Genomic DNA, 15,293 nt, shown 5'->3' with positions numbered 1-15,293 from the left:
GACTTGAATCATTAAAGGGGAGTCAGGGGAGCGGAGCACCGGGGAAAATGACACGGGAGCTTGGAAAACGCCAATTCCTGTGATTCCATCCGTGCCATGAGAGCAGCTGGGATGTTTATATCCAGCCATTAACCAATGCTTTGATGTGGGGAGGGAAATAGAGGGGGAAGAGGGAGGGGGGTAAAAAACCCCAACAACAATTGTACAAATTTTCTACGTACTTAAAAGTGCAAATCCAAAAGGGAAGAAATTCAAACCGTTAATGCAAGCTTCCCAAAGAGTGCCACTGCCAGGCTGCCAAGAAGGGTTGTGAAACCCCGTCCCATGGCGTGAGGGGCTGAGAGCTGACCCTGTGCAGCCAACGGTGCTCATGAGTGCAGCCCCGAGCCCCCGCATGACAAACCAGCTCCGGATTGAGTGGAAATCAAAATAAAGCAATTAGCGGGCTTCTAGTTACCCTAATAGCTTCTTATTTGTACAGTGCTTTCTCTAACAATAATTATAAGAAAAGGTTTTTCCCCTGTAATTGTGAAAAGGGGGGGAAAAAAAATATGGTAATAATATGAAGAGAGCAACTCCATGTTACAAACAAGAACCATATGTTGACTTATCATGGGAAATATGTAAATACAGGCTCGAGCTGATCCGGAGCACATGTTGTTAGTCATGAAGCAGCTATTTAAAATTCCACGGCTGGATCATTAACTTCACAGTATCCTTTATAGAAGACAACAGAGGGCAAATAATCAGAGTGGCACTGAAGATAGCCTTTTTCTGAAGAAATCTCATTTAGCCAAGTTTTATAGGAAAACCCTTTGTGATCCATCAGCTGAATCAGAGCAGGGTCTCCTCTGCACTGGTTAACTGGGATGGCTTTCTCCTGCACCAGAAACACGTCCTGGCTCAGAAATTCTCTTTGGATGCTCAGATCGCACCAGAAATGGTCCGTTCTCGTCTCGCCTGTACTGGGGGAGCAAAAGAGCTGTAGAAAGTGCTAACTGATTGCTGACCTCTAGTTCCCATTTGCGATGTGGTTTACCTGGAAGGACGTGGTGATTGATCACAAGCTGGGAGGAAGGTTTGTCCTGTGGTTTCTCTAGAGCTGTGGCTGTGCAAAGCTTGTGTTCAAATCTTTGCTTTGCCGCGTATTTTCTTAGTCATCCTGGGCAGGTCACTTCTGCCTGTCATCTCTTTCTTTTCTTAGTCGATCTAGACAAGACGACTTCTCTCTGGGGCCAGCCATGATCAAAGGAGGGCTAAATTGAAAGAGATTCCCTAATTAGGGGAAAAAAAAAAAATCATAAAATGCAAGGAAGAGATCCTGGACCCCAGAGAAGGCTCTGCCTTAAGCAAACGCTTTAGAGTGGTGAAAGGATGGATTTAGACTAATGCAGCAACCTGGATGGGCATCACCTCGTCCCTCTTGGGTTGTGCAAGGAGAAAAACCTCCCCGGAGCCTGTTCATGTGGCCCCTGTTTTGGCATTTTTGTGCAGCGGCATCTGCAGAGAGCCCATGGCGGGAGGCAGGGTGAAAGGCTGCAGCTCGGGTAGGGGTGGAGGGTTACAAGCATTGCTAAGCCTAGTAAATCGGGACCAAGCATGTTCAGCATCTTCCCTTTCCATCACAGAAAGTTGGCGTAAGGCAGCATTTTGCAAAAGTCCTGATTTGCACATGCTTGGGTATTGCTCAAGGCTTTCCAAAAAAAAAAGAGAGAAAAGAAGAAGAAATCTGTTTCTGTGTCATCTTGGACAAAATTCAGAGCCAAGCTTGGTCAGCTGACAGCTCAGCAGTGCCCTTTGAGCGGCGAGGGAGCCTGCAGGCACCCCCAAACTGGCTGCCCAGTGGCATCTGGGTACCAGCTGCTCTCTGTGAGGTGCTGTGTAAGCGGTCCATGGGATGAGCGCGTTTTGGGGGAGATGGGAAGGGCTGAGCAGGAGCGGGTCAGGCCCCACCACAGCATCTCTCTCCATCTACCTCTGGGGCTACTGAGAAATGCAGGCAGGGCTGGTACAACACAGAGAGCCTCCAGCAACTGGAAAGGCCTCTGCAGGCTTTGCTACGGGGCAGAAGGGCCTGCTTAGGATGATTGCCCCATCTGATTGCAATATTTTTTGCAGTAATCGGGAGGGACAGAGTGAAAGGCAACAATCTCCATCACTTGGTGTCCCCTCCTGTGGCAGCAGCAGCTCCTGCTCTCTTGTGCTGTGCAAAAGTAGCAGCTTTGGTGTTTCATTGCAATCGCCCCTGAGAAACATACACTTGGTTTATTTTTACTTACTAGAAGTTGAGAAAAGCTGCCATGAAAGGGTGTTCATCACATCCCTCGTCCCCGTGCATGAGTCCCTTCTCACCCTCAGATCCAGAGATTGTGGAAGAAGCAATATGATGAGATGTGGCAGCAGGGGAAGGTCTCGGGGGAAAGCTGGGCTTTTGGCCAGCGGTTCCTCCTGTCCCTTCTCTTCTGTGGTGTTCACTTTCAAACTCTGATGTCCTGACGGCCGGCACCATGTGGCATGAGCTGTGTTTGGCCTCTCATTCTTGTCTTGCCTATTAAGAAATGCAGATAAAAGACCTTCTCCTCCTCCCTCCTGCAACAAGTGAAGCACTACGTCTTCCGTGTTAACCAGACTCTATGTAGGTTTGGTTTTATCTGTCAAGCAATTCAATCCCCCTCTATTTAGCTGTGTAAGACCAAATCCTGGGCAGACGTGACTTGGCCAAGTTGGCTTCAGATCCACTCCCTTGCATCTTCGGTGGGTGCCCTGCCATGCCGCCAGTGCTGTCCCCGCATTGCTCCCAACCCCTCATCCCACCCGCGGTCCTGAAGGCATCACCCAAACCTGCCATGCTCAGTGTCCCCTGCACGCAGCCCGTACAGGTCACCCGTGCAGCACGTGCCACCAGCGCAATCCTGGGGAAACGCTGCGGATGAGAGGCAGACAAGCAGCGTGAGGATGGGGGAAGAAAGGAGTCTAGAAGAATCAAAGTCATCAAAAAGTTGTTGGAAAGAGTGAGAGCTCAAGGAGAAGCTTAAAGGAAGCCATTAATATTAATTCAGGGAGATAGCAGGAGTTCAATGACCGTATCAAAGAGGGGAAAAATCACAACTGTAACTGCAGGAGCCACTGAGGAAGACGGGAGCTGTTCTGAAATGGAACAAATCCTCGAGTGGTGTAAATCAGGAGAACTGCCTCTGGGGTTTGGGAACTGCGGGCGACAGTGGCTGATGTGATAGGGGACTTAAAGCAGAAACAGGGTTGCAGACTGGCTGTGTTGACCAAAAGATTTCAAAGGGTGTCTTGTTGCCCTTCGGGATGTTTAGGGGCATCTTGGTGCCCTTGACTCGGCTGTGGATTGTGCCCGTGCCACTGCTCGGCATTCATGTTTCCATCTCTCTGTGCTGTACGAGGCAGGAGAAACAGCTGGTCTGGGGCTTAGTGCAAGGCCACGGCCCTGCCGATAGCTGCCCGTATCTCAGCGTTAACGGTTAATTGTGCGCGGAATTGGGACCTGCTTGGATAAGCTGCACTAGGGGAGCTCTGAGCCCCAGGGATGAAGCTAGTGCAAGATAAAGTCTAGTAGTGATGATCATCAAATCTCCGATACTCACCCAAAACATGCCATAGCATCTACAGGGAGCGTTCAGACACAGACTGGAGTAAACCTTTACCTCCCAGCAGCCTACGCCCTTCAAGTGCTCTCAGTTCAGGGTTTTTCTTTACTTCACCGCTGGATCAACTACCTGAAATGGAAGGCACGGGTATGTTACCCACATCGCACCGTGGGTCGCCTGGCTTTTTGGAGCAGCGCTCAGCTGTAGGACTCAAAGGCACCAGGAGCGCGCTGCAAAGCAGCTGCTGCCACTCAGCTTTAATATCTGATTTCCTCCTTGATGTCTGGGCTGTGCGTCTTGTTTATTTTTTCTTTTCTGTTATTGGCCATGTTTGCTGTTCAGCCCCATAATTTATCACAAGAGAAACATTGCTTTTATTATTATTATTATTATTGTCATTAGGGTTTTACTGTGCTTTAAACCACAGGGTAAAACCTGCTCAAGTGAAAGTCCAGGTGGAGTTTGGGGGAATGACAGATGGATCTGCGGGAGAGGATTTGCCGTGGAGGGGACCGGGCAGCGATGCTGGCAGGAGCGTGTCCCCACCGTTGCACCGCCCGCCCCGTGGCCGCATCCAGCCTGGGCTGTATCGCAGCCAGTGTCCTGACTTCATTCTCCTCTCTGCACACATTCAGTTTAAACAGGAATCACAAATCTGGCGTCTTCTGACTTCCCAGTGCTTGAGTTGACAGTCTAAGACTGGGGTTTTTTTACGCCTCTTATTTAATAACTTGACAGTAGCTCAGTTAAAACAATATATCTTACACAAATGCAGCAATTCCCTTATCATGCGGTGCCAACAAGGTTTTGTTTGTCCCTTTTGCAGCAAAATCACATGAAAAATGCAAAAAGTTCACCAACCGGAATCTCGGGGGCCGCCTGTGACCGCACACTAGCAAAAGCAACAGCCCGAGCAGGCTGGTGGTTTGGGGCAGGACGGTGTCCCTGCGCTCCTCTCCCACCCAAGGCAGCCCCGCCTGGGTGTGAAGGTGGGGACAGCGGCGTGCAGCCGGGGTCGTGGTGGGGTTGAGATGGCCCGGGGGCAAGGTGGGGCTGGGGGCCCGTGTGGCAGCCCATCTCCTGCAGGGCTGCGGGGCACCGCTGCAAGCCCCGAGGAGCTTAGACGAGCAGGTGGGAAGCTGTAACTAAGCCACTGACTTTGCGATCTCCTGACAACAATGAGTTTGTTCAAACGTTCATGATTTTTTGAGAGGAAGCGATGTTTGCTCCTTTGTTGGGGCTTTTTTTTCCCTTCTTGTGATAGTTTTGTTTCACTGGGGCACTTTTATGAGGAGCATTTTATTATTTTACTATGTTATTCATCTGCATTTTAATTGCACACAGTAAAACTTGAAAGCTCCCAGCAGAGAAAATCCTATAGTGCTTCCCATCCTGTCCCACTGGGGCTGAATTGCTGGGGTCACGTCGTTTGTCAACAAACAGGGCTGAACCTTTTGTAAAGGAACACACTGTTTTTCCTGAGGTATAACAGCAACAACTTTTAACTGGTGTTGTCAAACGGTTAAATTTAACCCGCCTTCATTTTGGGGCAACAGGGTGTGTTTTGAACGGAGCGGGTATTGTTTGGAGGCAGGACAAGAAAGACCCGAGAGCACCGAGCCTTCTTGGGTGAAATGTGTCAGCTCAAACCCCCTGACAAACGCTGGTACCCAAAACCCCACGGGGAGGATCCGTGCCCCGGCAAAGAGCTCAGCTTTGCATCCTGCCCCCAGCACCACCAGCACTGCTTGGATTTGGGTTAACTCTGCAGAGAATTATCTAAGAACCCTTCATATTCACCCAGTACGGTTGGGTTTGGTTTTGTTCGCCCAAACCCAAAAATTCCTGGCTAAATATCTCCAGGGAAATCCCTAGAAAACTCCCCTGCGAAGCTCTGTGGGGTTTGGAGAGCATTCCCCACCCAATGTGGGAGCGTGGCCGCGGGGCTGAGCCCAGCCGGATCCCAGTTCCTCACCTGCCCACACCCCTGTGGCAGGGTTCAACCCCACCGTGCCACCAGAGCTGGCTAATTCCACATGCATGCAAGCAAGCAATGAAAAATTCATCTGCATGGCAGGGTTGGACTTTCAGGTCTCCGTGCTCGGGCTCTGGGCGTGAGACACGGAGCTTGTGCTTGGTGCCTTGCAAGCACGAGCGCAGGCCAACATCTTGCGTTTGAAAGATTATGGCCTGTAAATCACCTTACCCTCCACCTTTCTGTGGCTCTCTGTTGTCTGACAGTCTCTTTCTCCTTGTAATTATTAAAGTGGGGGGGGAGACAAGTTAAATTTTTCATGCAGAAAGTGAAGCAGCTCAAATTGCATCCAGCAAAAAAAAAAAAAGTAGTCTTCTGTTAAAACATCACCCATCCATTCCTTCCCCCCACCCCCAGCTGATATTTAAGGGGATCAGAAGCAGAAGTGGAAGGCAGCATTTAAATCAGCCCGGCTGCTAGCTTCATATATTAGTGCACCTGTGTTTCTCATCAAACGTGCTACCAAAAGGACTGGTTAAAAGTGCTTTGATCTGACTTTAAATATCCCCAAACATCAGGAACTGGAGGTATTTTAATCTGATTTTACTGGAACTGCGCCGATTTAAGGAAAACAGAACCCAAAATTAAGTTCATATTTTCCATCCATCCCTGGAGACTGGAAGGAGGAGGTTTTTACTGTGAGTGGGGATGGCAGGAGAATAACCTCAGCTCTCCGCTATCACTGCGCTTGGCGGTCGGTCGCAGCAAGGCAGGAGCATCTTCGGAGCAGCGCTCCACCATCAGCTGCTTAGAGCAAGAAATTCCGTGTTCCTTCTTTCCTTTTAGACTTTTCTGTGGGATTTTCCTTCATTTTCTTTCCCTGCTGCATTTAAAATCCCCATATCTCTGTAACTATAAAGCACATGAGACCTTTCCGCGTGCAGTCCCTCATAGCAAGCATCTCCTCGCTCAGAGGACGCTGTTTCTCGTCCTCAGATTTGAACACGGTGCAAAATCCTGAGTGTGATTTAAATGGCCCGGGCTGGTCCCACCGCTCCGTCGCACACACCCCTCTCCCTCAAGGCAGTATGAGAAGTCCTCCCTCCAGCCTCCCTCATCCTGCTCCAGCTGCAGCCCTCCGGGCACGGAGAAGTTCTCCGGAGCATCAGTGGCCTCTCGGCAGCTCCCCGCCGCGTTTACAGAGCACTCTGGCAGGACCGAGCCCAGAGACTCAAACAAAACCCTGTTTGTTTCCTGCACCTTCTATTTTTCCCTTCCCTCGCTGAGTCTGTGCGGGGCGAAGCCGGGCTTTGACACGATGCTGTTATCAGCTCCTTCCCTCCTGCGTCAGAACCTCGGCTGGTGTCACCTGGCAGCGCCCCGGGGACTTGGAGCTGAGGATTCAGCCTGAGAACGGCTTTAATAAGGAGTTTATTCTCAGGCTACCTGCTCAGCAAATGTTTCTGGTTTTGTTTTCTGTTTACTTTAATTCTGCTCCTAATGTGCCTTTTATAATGTCTTCTGGCAATACCTCTAGACCTGCACTGGGTGGATGATGGCCTCTGTTGTTAAAGGCAAAGCTTGGGCGGCTCTGAGCTGTGTTCTCTTCAGATGTCTCCCGTTAGACTTAAGAACTTGCTAAAAGACTCAACTGCAAGCTTTTTTCCCCAGGACAGCACGGGATTTTCCCAGTGCTCCTGTGTGCCTGTGCTCCTCTCTTGCCCTTGCAGGAACCCTTGCACCTCGCTGTCTGCGTCTCAGCAGGTCCAGCCGCTGCCTCCTTCAAACCCACCTCGTACCCAGCCACGGCCACCAGGACCAAGCTGCAACATGCTGCAGCTTCCCTTTTACTTGGTTGCTGGGTAAAAAAACTTGACTTTAAAAACTAGGATTTTTCGAGCAAATGAGGCTGGCTGAAGCCACAGGGAAGAGAAACGTATAAACACAGAAAAGAATGAGACCACTCTTGGTGTGGTGGTGGGCTCACCAAAAATAAGATGCATGCCCAGACAAGACAGGCTAAAAGATTATCCCCCATCCTGTGAGACAACAAAAAAAAAAAAAAAAGGGCTTTTCTTCTCCCAGTGGCCTGGGACGTTGGCTGGACGTTGATTGCGAGCTCAGGCTCAGATAAAAAAGGCTGGAAGGATGGCAATAATATCAAAAAGGCAGCTGGAGTTTGGGGCCAGCCAAGTTGTCATTTCCTAATATTGCTGCTGCTGTCATCCAGCCTTCTGGGGCACTGAAAAGTCTGGAGTGAACTGTTAAAAAGTATTTTAAAAAATAAAGTCAATCCCTTATTCCAGAACAGTTCTCTCTTCCACAGACCCAGCTCAGCCTTCGCTTGGATATTGTGCTAAAATTCAGCATTTGATCAAAAAAAAAGGAAAAGATAAAACATATAGGTAGAAATCAATGGAGCCTTTAAACGCTGCGCTGTGAAAAAAGGCTGCACTTTGCTGTTGTCTTTCTGAACCCTGTGAAATGCTGGGAAACTGTTTTTAATAAACAAGAGTTCAAACAGTGGGGCTCCGTAGCCAACAGTCACGCCTTAAACTCTAAACTTTACATGAAAACTCTCAGATCCCTTTGAACTCTTTTTTTTCCTCCCTGGCAGAGGATTCCAGTGTTTATGCATTTTTTTGAGATTGCTGGCGGGATCATGAGGAGGGTTTTAATATTTTTTTTTAAACAATCTCCTGCCTTCAGAAACCATTAATGCCCACTAAGAAACATCAAGGCATTGCTTTGAAGTGCCTTCTGGCTACAGCCCTCTTACACTCTTTGGTTACTGTGCAATCAAATAATTAAATGGAGTCTAAAAAAATTCTTTTACCTGGTAATTAAACACCCCGTGTTGGACAGTTGCAAGGGTTTTTAAAGGCATTGCAAATCTACAAAGACTTGGAACACAAAAGCGCTCCATGCTAGTAGAATAAGTGAGTAGACACTTTCTCCCTACTTCGGCAACCTGTCACACGGGCAAGGTACGAGCTCGCCCTCCTCTTCCCGGCTCAACCAAGGTCAGGGCAGTGAATCCCGAAGGAGAAAGGACAGAGCGGAGAGTCATAAATCAGCAAAGCTAAACTCTCAAACTTTTTTTTTTTTTTCATTTGTTTGTTTGCTTTGGAATAAACAGTAAGGAAGAAAAAGAAGAAAAAGTTGGAAATAGTATTTTGGCTACTTCATCAAATGTTGAATTATGGGCCAGAGGCCATCCCAGAAGGCCATGAAGCCCAATTTGGACGCGAGCTCTCTCGGAAGGCTCTGGGCGTTTGGCTCGGTGCAGCGCGGCGGCTCTCGGGAGCGCCGGGACGCGAATGCCACCCGTGCCGGTGGCACGGGGACGCCAGCTGGGCTGTGCTTGGCGGGACTCGCCCAAGCTCATCCTTCGCTGGAAGGCTGTGGAGGAGCGAGGGCGTTTTGGTGACAGCTTTAAAAGAGACGGGCGGATATTGTAACGGGGTGTGTTGCGATCCGGTGGCCAATAATAATTCCCTGGCTGGGAGGAGAAGGAAAGGGCCACCTCCTCCCCTCCTGCGGAAACTCGTCTCCCTTCAAGGTGCCCTTTTGATGGAAGCTTTCTGAAACCTGGTTGTTTCACTTCCCAGAAGTTAGCTGAGAAAGTTTTCTCTGGTTCCAACCTAAATTGGCCCTTCCTTCCCGGAGCTCTGCTTTGATCTGGGCATTTGAATCTCAATGCAAAACCCTGGTGCTTGGCCTGGTTTTTGCATGGCAACAACCCGGGGCAGGGTTTAACCCGTCCCCAGCCGTTCCAGCTGGAGCAGGCTCTCCACCTATGCGCTCCACCAGCTGGAAAAACTGATGGAAAAACTCCATCGTTTTTCCCAGGTGATCTTTGGATATCACTTTGGACCGCGGCTGTCCCGGGAGCGGCGTCCGGTCCCCAAAGCCTGCCCTTCGCTTCTGGCCGGCCGGGGCCCGTGGGAGGACGGTTGGTTGGAAAGCAAAGACCCCTCACCTGCCGTGGGCTCCTTCAACGCTGGTACCTGTGGAGGAGAGGCACTTTGGTTAGCAGCTTGCTGTGAAATGGATGTTGTGCTTGTAGGACTACCAGAAACCTTGAGAGATGTAAGGATTTTGGGAAACAAGAGCTTTGGCAGGGGCACAAGCCTTTTGTTCCAAGCTCTGCCAGGCACCTGCGAGTACTTTGAAGGGGTGGAGAGTTTTTGCTGGACTCCTTGCTGTTCGTATTTTAGGGCTGGACGAGACCTTGAGGGGTCAGCTGGGCTCCCTCGCGGGGACGGCGCCGAGGCTGCAGCGCTTCTCCGGGAAGCAGCTCTGCAAGCGAGGGGAAAGGGAAGAGCCAAAGTAGCAGCATCCCGGCCACGCATCTCACTTACTCACTTCGACTTTTGGAGGGATGAGAGCCCGCTTTGAGCCGGCACAGCGGAAGGTGAGAAGAAGGGGAAGACGAGGAGAGCTGCCGCGCCGGTGGGAGCAGCAGCGGGAGCGCTGCGGCTGCGCACGAGGAGGCGGCGCTGGCGACGCGCGTTAGGAGCCGCGTTTCCGAGCAGGACAAACTGTGGGGTTCAGAGATGTTCCAGACTCCTGCAGGGCCCAAGATAAATGTTGAAAGCCAGAATTCCCAGAGGGGCTTTCTGTTTTCTTTTTTAAAAAAGTAATAATAATTACAAAAAAAAAAAAAATCTACCTGTCAAATCTTACCAAGTGAAGTGCTGAATTAAGGAAGGCGAGACTTAATGGGCTTTCTTCCCTAAAAATAGATCATCTCATGAAAGAGATGAAGGGCATTGCCCAGGGAGGTCAGCCAAAATTGTCTGAAATTATGCTATCGCCTAGATCTGATGTCCAAAATTAGCCTCCGCTCTTGCTGTGTGGGTTCAATGCTCCCTGAAGATTAAACGCATCACAACACTCATTTAATTTAAGAGAGAGGCTAAAACATATGGCATGCCATGGTTTAAATGTTAGAAAAATTCAGCTTGGGACTCTTCATTATGATTAGTAGTATGCTAATGAAGGCAAGGGGGAAAGGAGTGTGTGTGCAGGGCTGGGCAAGGCTGCGGGCAGGAATCGGGGACGTTGCTGGGAAGAATGGAAAGGACCTGAACCAGGGCTGCTTTCACCATCCAGAAAGTCTGATCTTTCTTCAGAAGGGGAAGGAAGATGATTTGCCTTAAATAATTCTCCAGCCTCCTCTGTGTGGGTGTTTTCTGGGCTCTGTGATTAAGAGAGAGCATTTGAAAGCAATGGGGTAGGAACCTCGTTTAAAGACCAAGAGTTCTTTTCTTTTTTTTCCTTTTTAATTAATCTGAGGTTGCTGCTGGAGTGAAGTAGTTGGATGAAGGTGTTTGAGGAACAGGAGGTTAATGGAAGGTGAAAGACGAAGGGAATAAAATTGCCAATACGAGCCAAGCCGAGCGTGAGCCAGCAGAGGCTCCAGCCCAGCCGGGGCTCGGCTGACTCAGCGGTTCAGAGGGAATAAACTCTCCAGGTGTGGGGGGAAACCGCCTCGGGGGGACTTGGGAAAGGCTGGGGGGAACCAGCAACACCGCTGGTCCTGGGACAAGGAAGAGGGAGTTTTCATGGGACTTCACCAACACAAAGCACCCTCCCCAATACTGGCACCGTTAAAAATAACGTACAGCCTATAGTATAACTTTATGTTCATGAAGGGAGAGGGGACTTTGTCACTGTTTTGGGGTCTTTGTTTTCCCATCTGAGAAATGGGTTTGCAGAAGAGCACTGAAGGGCGGGGACAGAGCCGATGTGCCTTGGGCTGCTATAAGTGGCGCGCTGTGAAGGACGGGAGCCTCCCGCCCCCTCTGATGGCGCAGAGGGGCTGTGGGATGGAGGCTGGTCCCTTGGTCTGTGCGTTGGTTTCCTGCAGAAAGGATCCCCAAATTATTGCTGCCTGGCCCCCGTCTCTGCCGACGCTCCTCGGTGCTGCGGGAGGCAGGCAGCATCCCTCCTCCACCCTTCATTTCCAGGGGGGCTGCGGGGAATTTCGGAGGTTTGAGTTGGTTTTTCCAGTTGAGACCACGGCTGGATATAGGTTCATGTATCAGGGACGTGTGTCGGTCCTGCCGCGGGGCTGGGGCACCTCTTCCCGAGGCACAAACCTCTTCCAACCACCCCATGAGGACCTGCCGGAGAGCGTGAGTCAGCAGCCTCAGTCACTGCTGGTTTCCTCAGCACTGACAGCCCATAATTGCCGCCTCCTCTCACACTGAACGCCTGGAATTGAAAAATCAGGGGCAGAAATTATGACTTGAGGGGGTTGGGGGGGGGTATTTTATTTTTATTTTTATTTTTATTTTTATTTTTTATTTTATTTTATTTTATTTTATTTTATTTTATTTTATTTTATTTTATTTTATTTTATTTTATTTTATTTTATTTTATTTCCATGCTTTTGGGGGCAGCCTCGTGAATTTTTTGGACGCTGACTCAGATGTTTTGCATCCTTTGAGCCCAGCAATGTCAAACGTTCAGGCTGGAGAGAGAAGAACGAAATATGTCACTCGTATCTGCTGTGACCTCCTCGCCGGTGCGGTGCCAGCAGAGAGGCCTGTGAGCAAAGGGCTGGGATGCATTTGCATCCAAATGCAGCCTGTTTTTTGCCAAGGGAAGAAAAACACATTTCCAGGGTCCTCGTCCCCGGTCGTCTCCGAGAGGAGAACTGACCCCGTGGCTGCCCCCTTCCCAGCCCAGCCCCACTCCCCGCCACCGCGAGCCTTAATTTGGGACCCAGCAAGAACATTGCTCAAGGCCACGTGCCGCCACCAAATTCCAGCTGTGAAGCACTTGGGAAAGTGGTTTTTTCCAAAAGAAAAGGCCTCTAGGGGATGTATGCCCGTGATTCCCAGCCTGCTGCTCCCTCCGGGCTCCGTGGCCCAAACAATCCCGACAACTGTTCAAGGTCCGTCAAGGTGTCTTACTTGTGCGGTAACCAGGGCCGGCGTTTCTGTCGGACCGTGACCCAGCCTGTGGAGCGGACACGCGGCTTGGAAGCTCACCCGGCCGCCGCTCGCCCCGTCCACACCGCCGGTTATCCACCGCGCGACGGTCTAACGCAGGCAGGTTTACCGGCCTCCGTGGGTGTCGTGGGGCTTAATGGGTGTTTCCAGCACCCAGTAAGATGAGAAATGCTGTAAGTGCTAAGTATCAGTGTGATTTAAGCGAGTGGAGGGGCCCGGGCTGGCTCACGCCGTCCTGCCTGCAGCCCTCGAGCGCTGCTGGCGTTGCTTTTGCAGAGCCGGCTCTTGCTATTGCCGTCCCTCCTCTGGAAGGACCCAAACCAGGACCTTTCGGCCGGTACCGTAACGCTCCAAATGCCGCCGTGGGCACTTTTTTTCCAGCATGAGTTTACATAGCTTTCGTTAAAGCTGATTAAACTTAAGCTAAGCTAGAAAAAACCCAACACTTGGGTCAAAGTAAGGTTCTTGCTCCCTCCTCGTTCTGGGGGATGCTACACTTTTTAAGCTGTAACAGCAGAACTTTCCCACGCTGCCTCTCCATTTTGCCGCTGACAAGCCAGACCTGTAATCACGATCTTTATCCCGAGACAAGCTAAAAAACAAAATGTTTCTGAAACGCTGAAGGTAGGTGAACATTTTCAGAGTGTCACATAGTAAGGTGGTGTCTAACGAGCTCCATGTCCCACTTATAATTGAAACAGAAGAGAGTATTCACTTTTCATTCATTTTTAAAAGACTATTCAAATACCCTTTCATCTCCGCTAAACAGCCTGCCATGTATTTGAAGCCATTTTATATTTTGTTTCTACAGACATCCAAAAAACAGAGGTGAGTATTTTGGAACATTGATAGAAAGATGCAAAGGCTTGTGAGGCGCTGAATGGCTTCAAGCTGCCTCAAACACATTCATCTTCCCAAGAAGAATTAGGCACAGTGTGATTCATTTTAATAGCAGAAGAAAAATAATACTACGATGTAGTGCTAAGTTCCCAACCTTTGATGGTAGACTAAAAAAAAAGAGAGAGGGGGGAAAAAAAATACCTTTCTTCCCTTATGTTGTTGAAGTCTCCCTACACCCATCCGTTATGTCCAGCTTATCAATTAAGATGAACCCCATGAACTTCAGATGGTTTTTTTTAAAACAAGGCACCATCCATTTAAATGTGTAAAACTGCCTGCAGCTCCCTTGAACCGCAGGATTCAGTCCCGAGCTCTGTGTACTCGGTGTGAAGTTGAGCCCTTTGATAGAAGTTTTACTGATGTTTTAAATGAAGTCCTCTCATACACACAAAATAACCCAGATAATTTAAAACCTCATAGAAAAAATGGGGTGGAGAGAGGAAAAAAAAAAAAACCACCAAAAACTACTTGGTGCCATTGGTCTAGCACAAGAAAAGAGGCTGGCTTTGGTTACCACCAGGCCAGACCAAAAGCATTTCCACAATTGCTTTCCCAGGGTTACTTGCCTGAGCCGAGGAAGGTCTGGGCAACAGCTGGGAGACAAATCCATCCCTGGTATGGGCAGCTTCCCTCAGGAACAAATTAAGCTCGTTCAGCTATAAAATGGGTTTCGTACCGTAACACCAGCGAGAGGGAAGGCGCACGGCTACGAGCTGCCCCGCGTTTGTGGCACCCCTCCGCGGTCGCCTCGGCCGAAGCCGGCCCGGGGCCGGCGCCCGGCAAGGCCGGGGTTTGGGCGGGCGGGCAGTCCCGGCTCAGTCGTGCCCGAGCCAGGCCGCGACCGCCCTCCCTCCCCTACAGATGCAGCCCCCTCCTGCGGGAGAGCTCCAGCGCCGGGACCACCGGCTCCCTTCCAATGCCCCAGCCGGCTGTCGTCAGCCCACTTTCGGAGCAAGAGGGGGTCCCCGCTCCCCTCCTGGCCCGGTCTCGCCCCAGCGGGTGGGCTCAGGGGTAAGGCTACGCTAAATTCGTACCCGAGGTACCTGAAGGAGCTGTGAACGGTTTAATCATTGCACCGAAGCGCAGCCCCAGCCTTTGCCCTGCCTACTGGAGCTCCTGCCAAGGCTCAGCTACTGTTCCAGCCACCACCATACATGAGAAAAAACCTTTTAAGGCATTAAGGGGGGGGAAGAAAAAAAAAAAGTCAGACAATATTAATTTGAAAAATATAAAATTTTAATAAAGGCTACATCTCTTAATTACAATAATTATTGTACCAAGTAATTTTTTTTTAAATGAAACTCTTTATAATGCATAATTTACAGTATAAGTAGAACAAAATGCCATGGCAAAAGTCATGAGTACAGGACTTGTAATAAAAGGCATAAAATATATTTATACATAAACCCCTTAAACAAACAAGGGAAAGCTTGAACCCTGAATATAGGGCGACGCATGGTCTCGTAACACCATGCAGGCACAGGTACTGTACTGATTAAATTTTAAAAACACTAGAGATAGTGTATTAATATTTTCACCATACATTTTCTACAATATATACAGACTTACACGAAGTAGCAACGGCAAACTGAACGCACAGATTAACTTAATCAACACAAAACCCAACTGTAGAAATGCAAGGTCTTTCTCAAGAAAGGGTCGCCCTGTCCCGACGCACACGCGCACACGAAGCTCCGCCAAGGGCTGCAGAGAGCCTTCGCCCACACCTCCCACAGGCTCACGTGGGTGTCGTGAAGGTAAGGCCATAAAACAAAATATTTTGAAAAAACCCAAAAACCCAACCAAAAGCCACCAGACAACGCATCAACACGTTCCACA

Source organism: Phaethon aethereus, assembly GCF_964289735.1.
Source record: "Phaethon aethereus genome assembly, chromosome: 18".
NCBI lineage: Eukaryota > Metazoa > Chordata > Aves > Phaethontiformes > Phaethontidae > Phaethon > Phaethon aethereus.
The sequence above is the reverse complement of the archived record's forward strand: the minus strand, read 5'-3'. Positions refer to the sequence as shown.